The sequence below is a fragment of the Chelonoidis abingdonii genome, chromosome 4 (assembly GCF_003597395.2).
Source record: "Chelonoidis abingdonii isolate Lonesome George chromosome 4, CheloAbing_2.0, whole genome shotgun sequence".
In the NCBI taxonomy this organism is placed as follows: domain Eukaryota; kingdom Metazoa; phylum Chordata; order Testudines; family Testudinidae; genus Chelonoidis; species Chelonoidis abingdonii.
In genome coordinates, this window is record NC_133772.1 from 82,669,590 (window position 1) to 82,687,032 (window position 17,443).

Genomic DNA, 17,443 nt, shown 5'->3' on the forward strand with positions numbered 1-17,443 from the left:
GTGCCTTGTGCATGAGAGCTGACTCTAGCGCCAGCATGGTGATTGTTCCTGCTTTGAAGAACTTGCCAGTGCAGAACGGTTGATGTTAAAGCAAAGTTAGCTAAACTGTTTGTTTAATTTCAGCATTATGATCTAGATGCAGGGATACCAATGTACCAGGTTCTGAAAAGTCTTCCCACTGCTTCTGGTCTAAGTCTGTTTTGTAATTGAAATCCTCCTTGCGTAGAGCTAATCCCATCAAGGCTTTGCTTGAACTACAAATAGTTGTTTAAAAATAAAAGTAAGTGAAGAAAGACTGAAAGCTAGAACAGGTTTGGAATTAGCAAGCAGGTAACCCGAGACCTCCTGGGTGCAGCAGCATTGATTGTCAGTAACCAGTGTACCAAAACCTGCACTGAGGGAAAAGGGATCTCATATTTAATTTGAACTTCTGCCCTTTCTGCATTATGAATATTAGTACACAAGTCACTAGTGAGATGAGACTTTCACATGAGTTTAAACAAAATGTCCTTTTGTTTTAGCCTGGCCTGACTTTTCTGAACTGATGCAACATACCATGCAAGAGGTAAGTTTACACACCAGTGCTCTCTCTGCTTCCAGTTCCTCCTGGCTTCTAACTAGGATCCTCTACTAACAAACAAAATGCTTTTTTCCCCCTTTCCCCCTATCTGTACAATAGAAGGATCCTATTATAATCCCTGTTTTTGCTTCATATCTGATATATTAAAACAAAGTGTCACTGCTTTTATGGAGTCCCTTCCAAGTCAACTGCTGGTCCTACAATGCAACACCTCCATCCAATTGCTTCAGCATCCACCCATCATGGAGCTGTGGAGAACTCTTCAGAGCCTAGTTCAAGTTTTAGCAAATAGCTAATTACATTTCTGTCTCATACTACCCCAAAATGTGCTTTTCATGATATGGAGCCATTGAGAAGGGCCTTTCCACAATCTTCATGTAACCCACACTTGCAGTAGTGTGGCAATCTATCACTGTCTAGAGCAGGGTGGGCAAAATATGGCCTGGGGACCACATCCGGCCCATCAGATATTTTAATTCAGCCCTTGAGCTCCCACCAGGGAGCAGGGTCCAGGGTTTGCCCCGCTCTCGCACTCCAGTCAGGGAGCAGGGTCAGGGGCTTGCCTCTCTTTGTGCATACTGTGGCTCCACGAAGAAGCAGTATGTCCCCCCTTCAGCTCCTACACGTAGGGGTAGCCAAGGGGCTCTGCACGCTGCCCCCACCCCAAGTGCCGCCCCCGCAGCTCCCATTGGCCAGGAACCATGACCAATGGGAGCTGCAGGGGCGGCGCCTGTGGATGGAGTAGCGTGCAGAGCTGCCATGGAGAGGGGACATGCCACTGCTTCTGGGAGCTGCTTGAGGTAAGTGCCACCTGGAGCCTACAACCCTGACCCTCTCCCATGCCTCAACCCCAGCCACAGCCCTGATCCCCCTCCTTCCCTCCAAACCCCTTGGTCCCAGCCCAGAGCACCTTCCTGCACCCCAAATCCTGATCTCCAGCCCCACCTCAGAGCCCTCACCCCCAGCTGAAGCCCTCTCCCCTGCACCCCAACTCCCTGCCCCAGACCAGAGCCCCCTCCTGCACACCAAACTCCTTATTTCTGGACCCACCACAGAGCCCCCCACACACACACCCAGAGCTCTTACCCTCTCCCACACCCCAATCTCATGAGCATTCATGGCCCACCATACAATTTCCATACCCAGATGTGGCACTTGGGCCAAAAAGTTTGCCCACCCATGGTCTAGAGCGTGGGCCAGGCACAGAGGTTGATAATTCCCTTTTAGCTCAGCCAGTAGAGAGTCATGCTTTCTGATCCAGTACTCGCTGCTTAAACCCCCACTGTCAACAACCCATGCAGGGGCATCATGGTATGTGCACATCAATGGGATTAGCTTCCTGTATCTCTCAGATGCCTAGGGCTCAATTCAGCCTGACTCTGCCCTCCTGGCACTGAGTCCCTTAAGGATATCCAGCTGGAGAGGGATTAGAGTGGCACAAGATGCCCTCGGTCCCTGTTCTGCCAGGGGCCCACAGTCAGCTAGCACAGCCCCCAAAGTAGGCAATGCTACCTTGGAAGGGTAGGCAAAGCTAGGGTAGCTGGGGATACATAGATTAGTTACTGACCCGTGGAGCTCCTGCTACAAATGGAAAGCGGTCCTTCTCTGGTGGAATGCCCAATGAATATGGCAATGCAAATGCTACTGTCCTTCCCCAGGGGCAAAGCCCTTCTAAAATATCTCAGGGGAGGAGGGGATCCTCACATCTGTTAAGTCTCCCATTTCCCTGGGAGACTCATAGTTCTATGAGTTCCCCAATGAGTATCTGATTCACCTGGGGAAACAAGGAGGCTTAAACAGGAATTGGGGGTGAAATGCTCCATCCTCAAACCTTCATCTTTATGGTTTCAGCGAGGTTGCTCTGGTTTATGGATGAAACAACTTAGCTGAGACCTTAAGGACCAGAGGTGGGGTGGGGGGAGAGTGACTCACCTTGACCTTGTGTCAGACCTTGGAGCTGTTCATTTTCTGTGTGAAGCAGGGAAGGGGCTTTCACAGGGTGATCTGGGGCTGTAGTGAGATGAACAGCAGGAATAGAGCCAGCAGTGACTACAGAGGAGGGGCTGGAGATGGTATCTATGATCCTAGCTGCCAGAGGAGCTGGACAAATGAGTCTGAAACAGCACCGTAGTGAGAGAGTCCCCCATTGAAGGAACTTGGCTCTTCCTGCTTGGGGTTTGTTTGGAGTCTAACATTATTAAAGGCATTAATGTGGCATTTTTCTTGGTTTGGCTGAAGGAGTGCAGTTCTCATCCCCTCACCATTGTGTCTGGGCTCCTCGCTCCCCCTCCATTAGTGGCGGTTGGCATTTCTGATATGAGACACTCCATCAGACTGTCAGCCAATACTATTTTTAAACAATAAATCCAAATGTTTGACTTCAGTTTTTATTTATGCTTCAGTTTTGTTAGGACTTAAAGGCACCTAAATATCTAGTAAAGTTATTTATTTTTACAGATGCTTATAGCATGCCTGTCATGGTTGGGGGGTGAGCAGCTGTTACAGCATGAGGGAGCAGGAGTGGAAAATAAAAACAACTTGTTCATTAAAAAGACTACTTATGCAAATGAGTCCCATGCATATTAGATATGCAAACTGCAATATTGCATTACTTGCATAAAACCTGCAGATTTCTGGGTCATTGGATTTACCCAGACACAGGGGTATACTTTACACCCATTTCCCCAGTGAGGGAAGTGGAGCTAATCCCTGGAACAGAATGTTCCCCTCTTACCATTACCACCTGGGATGGACTCTCTTTTCCATAATGACTATCCCAGCCCCAACATAGCCATCATAATCTGGGATAGGCTTTCCCTGGTGTTTTGTTTAGAGTAATAATAATACTTAGTTTTTTTGTAGCATCTTCCATTCAAGGGATCTCAGAGTGCTTCACACACTTTAAACCTCATGTCAGCCCTGTGATATAAGTCAGTATTATCCCCATTTAATGGGGAGTGAAACTCAGGCATAGAGAGAATTGTTCACGTGTGGGAGCGGGGGCCTCCAAGCCTCCTGAAGATCTCTTCAGCATTGGAAAAGTGGGATTATCTCTCTGCCCATCTCCAAAAGATTCTAGATTTGGAGAGCAGACAAATTCCATCCCATGAAAATCCTGGGCTGAGGGAGAAAGGCCACTAGCTTTGGACACCTGGAGCTGAGCTGGGAGCAATTTGCCGCTTATCACTCAGCTTTTACCCCTGAAGACTAAGGTAAGGCTGAGTGAGGGCTATTCAAGATATTGCCAGTTGTTTTTCATTTATCCAGTACTGCTTATTGGGTAAAATTCTGAAGTCCTCGCTCAGGGCCAGATCCTCCACTGCACACCAACTCACCATGTGAACATTGCTTCTGTGCAGTGAAAGTCCCAGAGTGCAGATAGTTGCTGTGCTGTAAATTTGCTATGTAGACAAGAGACAAGTTCTTGCTGCGAGAGTGGAAGGAAGAGCTTTGTCTCCTCTACTAGGTGTCTCTATGAGGTTTTTATTGTATTATGAAGGAGCTCTGGATATCCATCTTCATAGTGACCTTCCCTGCATTTAAATGGGTGCTTTCCACTTTCGTCCATCGTAACTGCTGCATAAATCTCCCTTGTTTCTCTGCAAAGCCTCCTTATTCTAATTCCTGGGCCTGCTTTGGAGCTTGTATTATACATTTCTGGTTCCGATACTGTGTTAGACATGCTAGGCTCCAGGAACAGCATCAGCCTGCGTAGTTCTCAAAAGTTTACAACTGAAAACATAAGAGATACAAACTCTGCACCAGAAAAGGGCTACGCTGGCAGCAAGCTGAACATAATTTGTTGGTAGGCAAAACTGGCAAGCAAAGAGGACAGCCAATTTATAGCAGAGCTGTGTCTGATTCAAAACAAGATAGCTGTGCCCATTGTGTCTGCCAGCTCAGTACTCTCAGGTGAAGATTTTGAGTCAGGAGCAACCAGCCAGGTTAGTGGTCACTGTGGTGACCATCTGCTACGTCAATTTGTGTTGTTGCTGTTACTGAGCCCACTATATGTCACTGCTTCTGTTGCTGGATCACTCACCATCTGTAAGCAGCAGCTGTTGCTGTTGGTCCTGTTTCTCTACCAGCCATACTGGCAGTCTGTCCATTTCCATACCCTCATTTACTAAGGACCTGGTTTTCAATCATGGGCACTCTGATGGGACATGCCTCCATCCCTAGCAAGCTTAACAGGTGTCCCTCCACTCAGGCACTGCCAATTTTGTGCACCTGCCAAGCATGCGCTGCCCAGAGAAAGGAGCTTACAAAGTGAAGCCGGCCACAGAGCAAGGGCGGAAGCTTACGCAAGAGGAGAGGCTGCTAGAGCTCAGCTCAAGGCAGCAGCCGGCCTTCCCTCCACCCCTTGCCAGTGTAGAGGCCTTGGGGCCCTGAGAGGAGCTCTCCATCAGTGCCCTACAGCTGGACTTGAGGAGCAGCACCAGGGACTGGAGGTAACTGGAGTCAGAAAGGACCCTAGGAGTGAGCTTGCCCAGGAGTGGGGTTCTGGAGAGGATGCAGGGGCAAGAGATGATGGCTGAGCCCTGGCTGACTACAGGCATCTAAAGCTGGGTATCTAAATCCTCATTTAGGCAGCTAAATAAAAGTGGGCTGCTTGCTGATCAGCTGCAGCTTCCATAGACTTCAGTGGGATTTGGAAGTGCTCATACTTCTGAAAATCAGGGCACAAGGCCCCCTTATTTAAGGGCTTAATTTTAGGCATCTGAGTTTGAAATTGTCATCCTATGTTTGTGTTAGAGTGTCTGAAAAATGGAATGTAAGCAGTTTCCTCTATCCTCTGTGAATCTGTTTGTCCTCCATAATTAGTTTCAGCTGAGTCTGCCTACAGGGTTAGGGTGTCCTGCAGTCTCTGCAATGAAGGAAGACACCTGCTGTATGGTATTTCTTCCCTCCAAAAAGGAGTTTAACAGTGGGCAGAGCTCACACATGCAGGCTCATTCTTGCATGTGTGAACTGGAGAGGATCTGAATCAAAGCCTGGCATGCAGACCTAGATTAAGATGACAGTTCATAGTTTAAGACTGTCTATAACTAGCTGAATCTGAAGAGATTAGCATTGGGGAAGGCTGCTATTCATATCTGTGTTTGAAATCTCCACATTTGGGGTGTTTGGTTCTTACCATGTGGTTATGCCCTGGGAAAGGAGATGTGGTTTGGGGACACAGATGGAGTCTGCATCAGGGGCTTTGGTTCAGGCTCCTCTCTGGGGTAAATGTATAATTCTTTTCTGCATCATTTCTAAAAGAAGAGGAATCTATGCTGCTGCCTTAGGGGCATCTTCCAGTGTCTTTGCTATGGGCTTCATTCCCCTCTTCATACGCTTAGCGGATACGCACTATTGTTAATGAGAACTCTGTGCACTTGCCTAAGGGAGAACAGACCAATCTGAATCCCACTAGATTCACTCCTCTTGCTGGATTGTTCCTGGGAGTTTGAATATCAATAGAGTATTTATACTGAATACCCTGTTGTGGAAAATACACAGTTGTATCCCTAAGTTCTATTGCTAATCAACTTCAGCGGGCATCTTAAATGTGATATATGGGGAGATCCTCCAAAGAATTACTATGAGCACAGGGAACTCAGTTTAACAGGTTAGATAAGACTTTAGCAGGAATATGGTAGGGAGACTGCTGCAAAATATAGGGGGGTATCAAATTGGATGATCCAAGTGGTCTTTTCTGACCCAATCTGTCTGTGACTTTAGGAATCACCATTAAAGAAACGGACATGCTACTCAATATACCAGGGGTATTTCATACATGCTAGTAAAATGCAAAACAAGCTTCCCTGAGCTATAGGGAAAGACAGCCTGACTACCAAACATGGACCAATGACCTAGCTGCAAAACCAGTTTTTCCTTGGCCTCATTGGCTACAATAAAGTTTTCCCAGTTATCCTGTCTGTTCTTAAATTCTATGACTCTAAAATGTCTCTCAAAGCCCTTGGTGACAGAACTAAAAATCCAAACTCAGTTCCATTAACAAAAGAATTTGCCCAGCATTTTCCTGCATGGTAATGAGGCATCTCTATCACTTTCCATCTAGCCTCTACTGCCAATGTCACAGCGTAAGGAGAATCCTCTGCTACCATGAAAGTAAAATTGCCCCAGCATTGTGTTCTTGGCAAAGGCTGCACGTGAGCTTCTGGCTTCCCACCTCAACCATAAAGCAGTTTTAAACTTTAACTTATGCTGTGTACAACCAATTATCCCCCGCTCCACCATTTCCCAGCTTCCTTTAACCTTCAAACTCACTGAACAAACAGTTTACTTTCATAGCTTCAATTTCATTCTTGATCTTCTCTTCACTAAACCAAAATTCCTCTTGGCAAGGCCTCTGACCAATTTGTGGCTGGCCTCTGCAACATCCTTATCCACCTTGACCTGACTACTTCTTTTGACATGGTAGATCATTCTCCACTACTCGACAAGTTACCTTCCCTTGGCTTTCATGACACACTCCTACTGTTCTGGTTCTCCTCCTGCCTCTCTGGCTGTTCCTTTGGTAGGCTTTCCTCTCTTCCTCACCATGGGAGTCCTCAGGCTCTGTCCCAGGTCCTCCCCTGCTCCTTCTATCTGGAGGAGATCCCATCCACTCACATCACTTCAACTTCCATATCTATGCTGATGCCTCAAAAATCTACCACTCTGCTCCTAACCTGTCTCCATCCATCCAACTTTGCACTTTTTTGTCTCTAGTTTCTCCTTCTAGATGGCTTAACCTCAACGTAAAATTAACGTGGCCAAAACTAAGATCCTGATCTTCACCTACTTGTCCCATTCTCAGACATACTTTTTGTCAGTCAGCCACATAATGGGGATAATATCCAACTCCTCTTTCTCCTTCATCCCACGTTACCTAGGGAATAGTACTGCAACAACAACAAAAGTTCTTAATTCAAGCTAGCCAACTTGACTTAACTAACTTGAGGTAAAATCCTAGTGAAGATGAAGAAGTTTGTAGTGGTCACATGAGTTAGCAGGTTGAGTTAAAGACTATAGGGGATCCTCATCTTTAACTAGACCTAGTAACTCATGTGAAAACCTGTGCCTTGTCTTCACTAGGATTTTACCTGGAGCTAGTTAACTCAAGAACACATTTTTGTTGCAGTGCAGATGAAGCCTAGGCTGTGTCCAATTCTTACTCCTTCTTCCTTCACAGTATTTCAGTGGGTTATGTCTTTGCTGCAGAGCTAACTCAAGTTACATACCCCCAAACTTTGTTTGAGTTAGCCTAGCTCGAGGGGAAATGCTCCCATTGTGATATGACACTTGAGCTGCTGTGTTTACACTGGCACTACATTCATTCATGTGTAGTACTAAGACCTCTGAAAGCATATCCCACATTTCTTAATGCTGCAATAAGTGGAGGCACTCTGAGTTCTTTCCCAGTGAACTGTGGGAGGACTCATCTGTCCTGTCTGGGCACATGGGGGAATTGTGGGAAGGCACTGAAGGACTAGTACTACTTGAAAAGTGCTAGCCTGAGTCCACACTGCTGCGTGGTGGTGTCAGCAGTTGACAAGTTGCGTTTTAGTCAATATCCCCTGGTGGGCCAGCCAGCTAGAGTTAAAAGAATCCCCACACTTCAGGTAAGGATTTGTGTGTGGATGGGATTTGAGTTAGAGGCACCATTGGAGTCAACTGTGCAGTGAAGACACGCCCTAAGACCTGATCCTTCTTCTCTGTCTATACAGTTAAACCACACGTAGGGACCATCATAATTTCATGTCTTGTTTACTTCAGTCCCCTCTTCTGTTTTCCCTGACACCCATATTGCCGCACTCCAGCCATACAAAACAGCCATCAAGTTTAATTTCCTTACCCATTTTTCTTACCATGTCTCTCACACCACCTTTGAAGTGCTCCACTAGCTCTCCCTCTCTCCCACATCAAGTTCAAGTTTCGTGTGATCACCTTCAAGGCCCTACACAATTCTGCCTTTCCCTATTTATTCACCTTTGTCTCTTATCATCTTGCACCCATCCACTTGGCTTTCTCAAGAATTCCAGACTCTGTTTGCCTGTTTTGCTAATAGCTGCCCTTTACAAATAGAATATCCTTCTTGAGATGACCCACCAGGAGCTACCCACTCCATATTCAGGTCCTTCAACAAACCAGCTGATTAACTGATCTATTTCACTTATTTATCCTACGAGTGATCTATTTATTGTGAAGGGGTCAATTGTTACATGGGAGGGAAATAAGAATACTGGAACTGAAGTGGGGTAGAGGTGTGAAGGTACATAACACTGGGTGTGTGTGTGTGTGAATTTTCTGTGTTTAAATTAAATGCAGATAACCAAAACAACACAGACAAACATGTAGCAGATAAGTCATGTTCCTATCCTGCCCCTGCTCACTCTGCTTGTATGTTGTACCCTTTTCCTCCTCAGTACATTGTGTTCTTCTCTTCCTCAGTATGTCTGTCCCCATCTTCAGGGCAGAGACCGTCTTCCTCTGTGTTTGGACAGTGCATACCACATTTTTGGCATTGCTGAAATAGAAGTACATACATAAGACACCCCCTTCTTCGGTGACCCCAAAGTTAACAGACATTTTTTGTCAGACTGATTAATTTAGTATGTTCCATCTGACCTCTCTGTAGCTTTGTGACTAGTAAAGTGCTTTCTAACTCCCCCAGCACAGCACAGAAACTGTGCAGCTCCCAGAAGGCAGAAGGATTTGTGTGTAATGTTAAAGTGATCTCCCTAAACTCAGCTCTATTTTCTATCTGTTGTGTCTTATTACTTTCACAGAACACACAAGGAAGTGAGATGTTGGCCAGGCACTAAAGAAATCTCTTGGGTCACCACGCAGAGCGCTAGATAAAAGAACCCTACTTAGTCCAACAGAAAGATACTGTTTTGTGTGAGAACTCTTTTCAAATTGGGTTATTTTTGCCTTAAAGCCCCAATGATTCATTATAGGATTCTGCAGTGAGTGATTTTGGGATTCGATGGCTGAGCTCCATTCAGATTTAACACAGCACATGCAGCAGACACTGCCAAAAGATTATAGTGCCTCATGTACAGTAGGTCTCCTAAGAGATATATATGGGGCCAGCATGGCAGAGGGGTAGCACTGGGCTGACTCTCTGGCTCAGTGAGGAGGGTGATATATTGTTACAGTACAAACATCTGTACAGCACAAGGCATTCCTGAGGGGGGTCAGCAGTAGACTCTCTGACACTGAGAGGGAGGTGAACCCCTCTGATCCCTCAGTGGAATTGTACCTCAAGTGCTAAGTGACTTTTATAGTCAAACCATAAGCATTACTCAAATAGCCTGCATTTCTGTAGTGTCTTTCATCTCCAGCTCTGGGCACAGCCTTACTTAGATGAGGAGGTCTTACTCCCCCGGCCCCGATTCCAATGAGACTATATACATGAGTAAGGAGTACTTGCCCCAGCAGAGGTTTGCAGGAGCAGGTGCTTTTTGTATTGTACAGTAGTACGACGCTACTACTGAAATGCAGACACATCTGGTGAAGAGGTCATCATCACCTGGCCAGCACATAATACCCTGCGCAATACAGGCAGGAGAGGAAATGATGTCCAAGAATACTGCAGCAAACCTCTACTATTGCATGAAAAGCCATGGGATCATTAATGCACACACAGGCCAGAAAGGAGCTCAGTTTTTAAGACTGTCTCAAAAAAACTCCAGTTCTGCGTGATATTCAATTTATCTGCTTCAGATAATGAAGGATTAAAAGCTGAATAAACCCTACTGGGATAAGAGCTTCTGGTTCCACAAAGTCTCAGTATTCCAATCCTGAGCTCAGTCCTTTAGAACACCCTCAGGCTATCACACCTGTTAACCAACTAGGTATCAAATCAAGGCTATGCTAGAACATGAACTTGCTTCTAATGCCTTGGAACTGAAAGAAAATGTGGGACAAATTCTGGAATCCTCCTTCAGGACCAGATTCTTCATTGCCCTCCACCTTATAGCGTCATCTACACCAATGGCAGTGCGCATAAAAGCCTACCAAATAGGAAAGATAATAATGATCCACATCTACTTTGCACTGATGTACATAACGACACATACGGCAGGGCAACAGAAAACCTAGCCCTCAGTGGTTATTCAGTCCTAACTCAGGCAAAGCTCTTGTTGACTTCACCGAGAGTTATGCCTGAATAAGCACAAAGCAAAAACTAAGGAAGGATTTCAGAATTTAATTCAGAGTGCTGAAAACTGAGCCAGACAAAGAGCTGGTTTCAGCAGGTGCATCTCAAAGCCTGCAAAGCCCTATCCAGAGATCAGTTTTCAAGCTCTTTAGAGCTATGTGCTGCAGCTGACTCTCACATACAAAATGCTCCATCATCTTTTCCATGTGCACAACTTACTAACACCAATCAAAGGTAAATGGCAGGAAGCGTTAATGTGTATGGATGTAATAAATATGGTTAGGTAACTTAGTGAGCATTATGGGGGGCTGTAAGGGCTTATATATAAAAAGCTCTTAAAAAGACCACAAAAATACCTAAAATAACCCCATTTCCCCCTTCATTCTGCAACAGCAGCCATGTGCTATAGACATTTTATCCCCCATGTACTGTAAGGGGGTAAAGTTAGTAATGAATATAGGGTTGGACAGGATGTCTGTGGGTCAGAATGTGCTATCCTGGCACCTGCCCCCTTATTGGCTAGTAGAAGCATTGCAATATTCCACATAGGTGTGGCAGAAGTCATGGACGGGATGACATGAACTAAACATTTATTTCTAAATTACTGCTGGGTAAGAAAGCAAAAGGTCCCAATGCTGCAGAAGTCAAGACGGGTCCAAACTGCAGAATTTGGATCCAGATCTGAACTTCTTCAAACTTTGGGTGGCTAGTTTGAGCCCACCTCTGGGGAGAAGTTTGTTCAGAATCAGTCTGATAACATCCTGGTCACTGGTGCCATTGGTCATCAGACACAATGTATCACCACTTTTGCCCTTGTTGCACCTTGGCTAAAATATTGGGGCTAGGAGTGGTGGCAACAACATTTTTTTTTTCTCTTTTAAATAGAAGGAAGAAGAAAAGTGTTAGACTGAGTGGAGTGTGGGGCAGGTGGTGGTGGGTTAGTAGTAGCAACCTCCTATATAGGAAGATGAAGAAACTGACCTCCACCACAAGTATGTTTCCCATTTTCACTAAAACGTGTTACATTTGTTTATAGATTTAGATTTATGACAAAATATACTTAAAAAGTGCCTGTCTATTACTCTAGGCACTTTTGGCAGATATTTAGAAGAACAATCCAAGTAAGATCCACCGCTAACCCACAACACAACTAGGGTGATCAGACAGCAAGTGTGAAAAATCAGGACGGGGGTGAGGAGTAATAGAAGCCTATATAAGAAAAAGACCCCAAAATCGGGACTGTCCCTATAAAATTGGGACATCTGGTCACCCTAAACACAACTCAAACCCCAGTCAAAAGCTTCATCCAAGCGAACCAAACATCAGCCCTCCTCAGGCACTCTGGGCTGGTGACAGGGCTCTCAGCCTCTTTAGTGGCTCTGGAATTGCTCTTCAGAGACAGCACGCCTGCTTGCTTACTGATTTTGAAGCAGCTCTGACATGCTTTGGAGAGGATTTCACAGCTCTTCTTGATGAGAATGGCCCATGGGAAGCAGGGCTGGGAGGATGGGGGAGCTATGAAGCAAAAATGGAAGGGGCAGAAATATGTGTGGGTTATGAAAGGGACACAGATAACAGCTTGGGGAAGGTTGCTATGTCATTTTGCATTGGAAAGGAATGAGTCTGTTTTTCCTAGCAATTCAGGAAAAGGAGGATGGAAAAAATTGTTTAGGTTTATAAAATGTTAATTGGATTGGTGATATTTATACTGCACTGTTTAGCTAATGGTCACACAAAATACTTCAGAGTTTGAGGTTTTCATTCTTTGTAGGAAATCAATATTCTGGTTAATGGAGAGACTAGGGCACTTGCTATCTGGGATGTGCCAAGTATCTATAAATAAGGCAACAGAAACCAAAAATGATTACTGAGTACAAGAACTGAGTACAAGAGGGACAATCCATTCCTTGCCTTGTCCTGAAAACTGCCGTCCCCCACTATTTCAGTCTCTGTTCCCGCCACGTCTCAGATGATACACATCAGTCCTGAACTGCAAAGTACCACCCATTTTTCAGTCCTCGGAACGTGACCACAGCTCTTTCAATGCAGCTCTGTCTCGTCCTACAGCATATTCTACTAGCCAGTCCCTGTTTACGAAGGGAAATAGAGAAGCCTACAATTTTCTTTTCAGTTGATATTCATTTACACTCAGTTTCTTTTCTCTCTGACCATTTGGGAAAAAATGGCTGAAGTAAAAGATTAATGTGTTTATCTCCTATATTACTAATCCCTCAAATGCTTGAGTTGGTTCACACCAGATTTACATCTGTGTAAACTCCATTTATTTCACTGGACTTTGCCCTGATCTACACCAATGTAAGTAGAAAAGCAGGCTGTTATATTTAAACATATCTGTTTTTTTTTAAAAAGAGTTTCAGGAGTTAAAAATAAACTAGTCTCACCCTCATCCTTCCATCTCTCAACCCTGGTGATTTGTATTATAACTTTAGGCCCAAATCATCAAAAATGGCCACTGATTTTGGGTACCTCAATTTTTGGGTCCCCAGGTGGAGACATTTTAAACCTGATTTTCTAAAGTTCTGAAGTCAGTGGCAGCTGGACATGCTCAGCACATCTGAAGAATTAAGCTTAAAATGGCTCAAATGGAGGCACTCCAAATGAGTGGTCCCTTTTGATAACTGGGGCCCTAGTGTCTAGTACCAAGTTCTAGCTGAGAGCCAGTGAATACTCTCAACTACCAATGAAAGCAGCCGAGACCTGCTTTGGGTGGATATGGGGGGACAAATGTAGCCAGGGGCAGGACTGCCCCTCTAGAAGCCATGCTTGCAGTGGGAAGGAGAAGTCAGAACAGCCCCATACAGGAAATAATTTGTGCAGGATGACTAAATCCTCTGCTGACCTGAAAGTGCCTTTCCTTGTAGAAGCCTTTAATCTGTTCCATTTCCTACTTTCTGGCTCCATGTCCCAGTCCCCTACTCCCATATTCAATTCCAGTCTGCCCTTGGCTCCATGTCCCAGTCCCCCACGCCAGACCCTCCTCAGGCTCTTTTTCCCAATGCCCCACCTCACTCCTTTTTCTACTGGCTCCTCATCCCCTTGCCACTCCCAGGCCCAGCATCTCGCTCCTCTGCATGCCATCCAGGCTCCTTCCTCTTCCTGGCTGTCTGGGCCCCAGCTAGGGTAGCACTGAATCATAGAGTCATTGAATATTAGGGTGGGAAGGGACCTCAGGAAGTCATCTAGTCCAACCCCCTGCTCAAAGCAGGACCAATTCCCAACTAAAGCATCCCAGCCAAGGCTTTGTCAAGCCTGACCTTAAAAACCCCTAAGGAAGGAGATTCCAACACCTCCCTAGGTAACCCATTCCAGTGCGTCGCCACCCTCCTAGTGAAAGAGTTTTTCCTAATATCCAACCTAAACCTCCCTCAGTGCAACTTGAGACCATTACTCCTTGTTTTCATCTTGTGTTACCACTGAGAACAGTCTATAGCCTCCTCTTGGAACTCCTTTCAGATAGTTGAAAGCAGCAATCAAATCCCCCCTCATTCTTCTCTTCTGCAGACTAAACAATCTCAGTTCCCTCAGCCTCTCCTCATAAATCATGTGCTCCAGCCTCCTAAATTTTTGTTGCCATCGACTGGACTCTTTTCCAATTTTTCCACATCTTTCTTGTAGTGTGGGCCTAAAACTGGATCAGTACTCCAGATGAGCGCTCACCAAGTTGAATAGAGGAATGATCACGTCCCCCAATCTGCTGGCATGCCCCTAACTTATACAGCCCAAATGCCATTATGTCTTCTTGGCAACGGGCGGCTCTAGACCATTTTGCCACCCAAGCACGACGTCATGCCTCAGGGGCCGCTCTGCTGCCGCGGTCCCGTGGCTCCAGTGGACCTCCGCAGGTGTGCCTGCGGAGGGTCCGCTGGGTCCCGCGGCTTTGGTGGACCATGGGACACCGGACCCTCTGCATGGCACGCCTGCGGGAGGTTCACTAGGAGCCGTGGACCAGTGACCCTCAGGCATGCGCTGAAGCACCCTGCCTGCCGCCGTCCCGGCGACCGCAGAGTGCCCCTGCAGCATGCCGCCCAAGCTGTGCTTGGCGTGCTGGGCCTGGAGCCGCCCTGCTTGGCAACAAGGTCCACCTGTTGACTCATATCCAGCTTCTCATCCACTGTAACCCTAGGTCCTTTCTGGCAAAACTGCTGCCTCATTCGGTCCCTAGTCTGTTGCAGTGCATGGATCTCCGTCCTAAGTGCAGGACTCTGCCCTTGTCCTCGTTGAACCTCATCAGGTTTCTTTTGACCCAATCTCTAATTTGTCTAGGTCCCTTTGTATCCTATGCCTACCCTCTAGTGTATCTACCACTCTCCCAGTTTAGTGTCACTGCAATGCTACTGAGTGCAGTCCATCCATCTCAGATAATAATAGCATAAAACCCTCCAAGCTTAATTACCAGCTTGGATCTGATAGCGCTGCCACACAGCCCAAAATTCCTTCTCTCTTCTTCCAAAACCTCCCTGGGGACCCAAGACTCAGAAGCCCTGAGTCTTACCACAAAGGGAAATAACCCCTCCCCTTGTCTTCTCTTTACTTCCTCCCAGGCTTCCCTCCATGGGTTATCCTGGAAGATTACTGTACTTAAACCCTTGAACTACAAAACAGGGGGCAATTTACCTTTCCCCCTCCTTCTTTTTCCCCTCCCAGTCTTTCCCTGAGGGAGACCGTAATCCTGGACAGGATTTCTACCCCTAGAGCCTCACTTAGAAAAGAAAATCCTGCAGGTTTTAAAAAGAAAAGCTTTACATAAAAAGAAAGAAAAAGACATAAAAATTTCTCTGTATCAAGGCTGACAATATACAGGGTCAATTTCTTAAAAGAAAATGAATAAACAGCCTTATCAAAAAAATATCCAATTAACATCATCCAGCACAACTACACACATGTAAATACAAAAAAAAAAACAATATAAAAACCTTATGCTTCTACCTTTTGTACTTACACTTGGAAACAGAAGATTAGAAGAAGTCTGAGAGAAGATCACTCTCAAGTCCGGAGGGCAGTACAGAACAGAGCCACAGACAAAGACACACACCCAAAAACTTCCTCCCTGAGCTTTGAAAAATCTGGTTTCCTGATTGGTCCTCTGGTCAGGTGTGTGGTTCCCTTTGTTAACCCTTTACAGGTAAAAGAAACATTAACCCTTAGCTATCTGTTTATGACAAGTGTCACCTGCAAACTTGCTACGAGTGCAGTCCATGCCATCCTCCAGATAATAAATGAAGATATTGAACAAAACTGGCCCCAGGACTGACCCCTAGGGCACTCTGCTTGATACCAGCTGCCAACTAGACATGGAGCTATTGACCACTACCTGTTGAGCCTAATGTTCTAGCCAGCTTTCTATCCACCTTACAGTCCATTCATCCAGCCCATACTACTTTAACTTGAGAGCAAGAATACTGTAGGAGACTGTATCAAAAGCTTTGCTAAAGTCAAGGAATAACACATCCAATGGTTTCCCCTCATCCACAGACCCAGTTATCTCCTCATAGAAGGCAATTAGGTTAGTCAGGCATGACTTGCTCTTATTGAATTTATGCTGACTATTCCTGATCACTGAGAGCATAAGTGAGACAGTCTCCCTACTATCAGTTTCTGAGGCCTGTGCCAAAGAGGCCCAGAGCAGCCAGGAGGTACCAGTACAAAAAAAAAAAAAAAAAAAAAATCCTGCTCAGCCCCTGCAACCCTAGGATGGAGCATGCTCAGTGCAGAAGGAAACACTGGAGAAAGTTAGCTGCCACACCAGCAAGTTTCTACTGAGCATGTATGAATTGAGATTTTTTGGAAGTTCATAACTTGACTAAATTTGGATAGATTGTCACAGAAAGAGCAAAAGGCACAAATAGGACTACATTAATGCAAACTAGGTATCTTTTAGTTCACACTGGTAGTATCTACATGGGGCAGATAAAGCACAACATTTTAATGCACACTGGAACTCACACCCCCATGGTCTGCATTATGGGACTGTGCAGACAAACCCTTAGCTCCCTTTGAAAGAGAATTCCAGAGTTCACAATAAATGCGGACTTAGTGCACTACAATGAATTGTGTTGTGTGTACTCCAATATTCTCAAAGCAGATTAACTCAATAGGCTGTGTATTAAATCCTAGTATAGATAAGACTGAAGCCATCTTTGCCTGTGCACAGCCTTCCTTCCAAGTTTTGTCATGGACTAGTTAGGCGATGAGGAGAGAAGCACACAGAACATGTATTTAAGTTGCAATCCACCCAGTATTTAACAGCTGGACACTTCCCTGCCCTCCCTCACCCCCCTCAAAAAAACAAACCAAAAAAACAGGAGTACTGGATTCTGTGTCCAGCACTGCTACTGACTGACTCTGTGACCTTGGGCAAGGCACTTCACTCCTCTGTGTGTCTCACTCTTCCCATCTGAGAAATGGAGGGGCATGATATCTGCCTAATACACAGGGGATTTACTAGGCTTAATTAACTAATATTTGCAAAGCACTTTGAGGTTCTTTGACAGAAGAAGCTATAGAAGGGCAAGAAATATCATTTGAAGTCCAAGTTCTATTGGCCACACCTTCCCCCCTGTGCTATTCATCTCCAGGAGGAAGAAGGCTTCCAGGAAGAAAAAGGCTCTGTGACATGGTGCATGGGCTTCCCAGTATACAAGAGGTTAACTCCAGCTTCCCCTGCCCCGTTCCTTGTACAGGTATCAGGA

At 45.5% G+C, this 17,443-nt stretch overlaps 1 protein-coding gene across 2 annotated transcripts in view; it reads left to right on the forward strand.

The window, feature by feature from the left end:
• The window catches only part of RAD51B (RAD51 paralog B), a 689,205-nt gene that overhangs the window by 26,274 nt on the left and 645,488 nt on the right, over positions 1–17,443 (forward strand). Inside the window, exon 2 of one of the 2 annotated variants that reach the window (XM_075065388.1) lies at positions 522–565. The exons of the other annotated variant lie outside the window; for it this stretch is intronic. The gene's annotated coding sequence lies outside the window, so the exon portion shown is untranslated. The remainder of the gene's footprint in view (positions 1–521; positions 566–17,443) is intronic. 2 annotated transcript variants of the gene reach the window in all.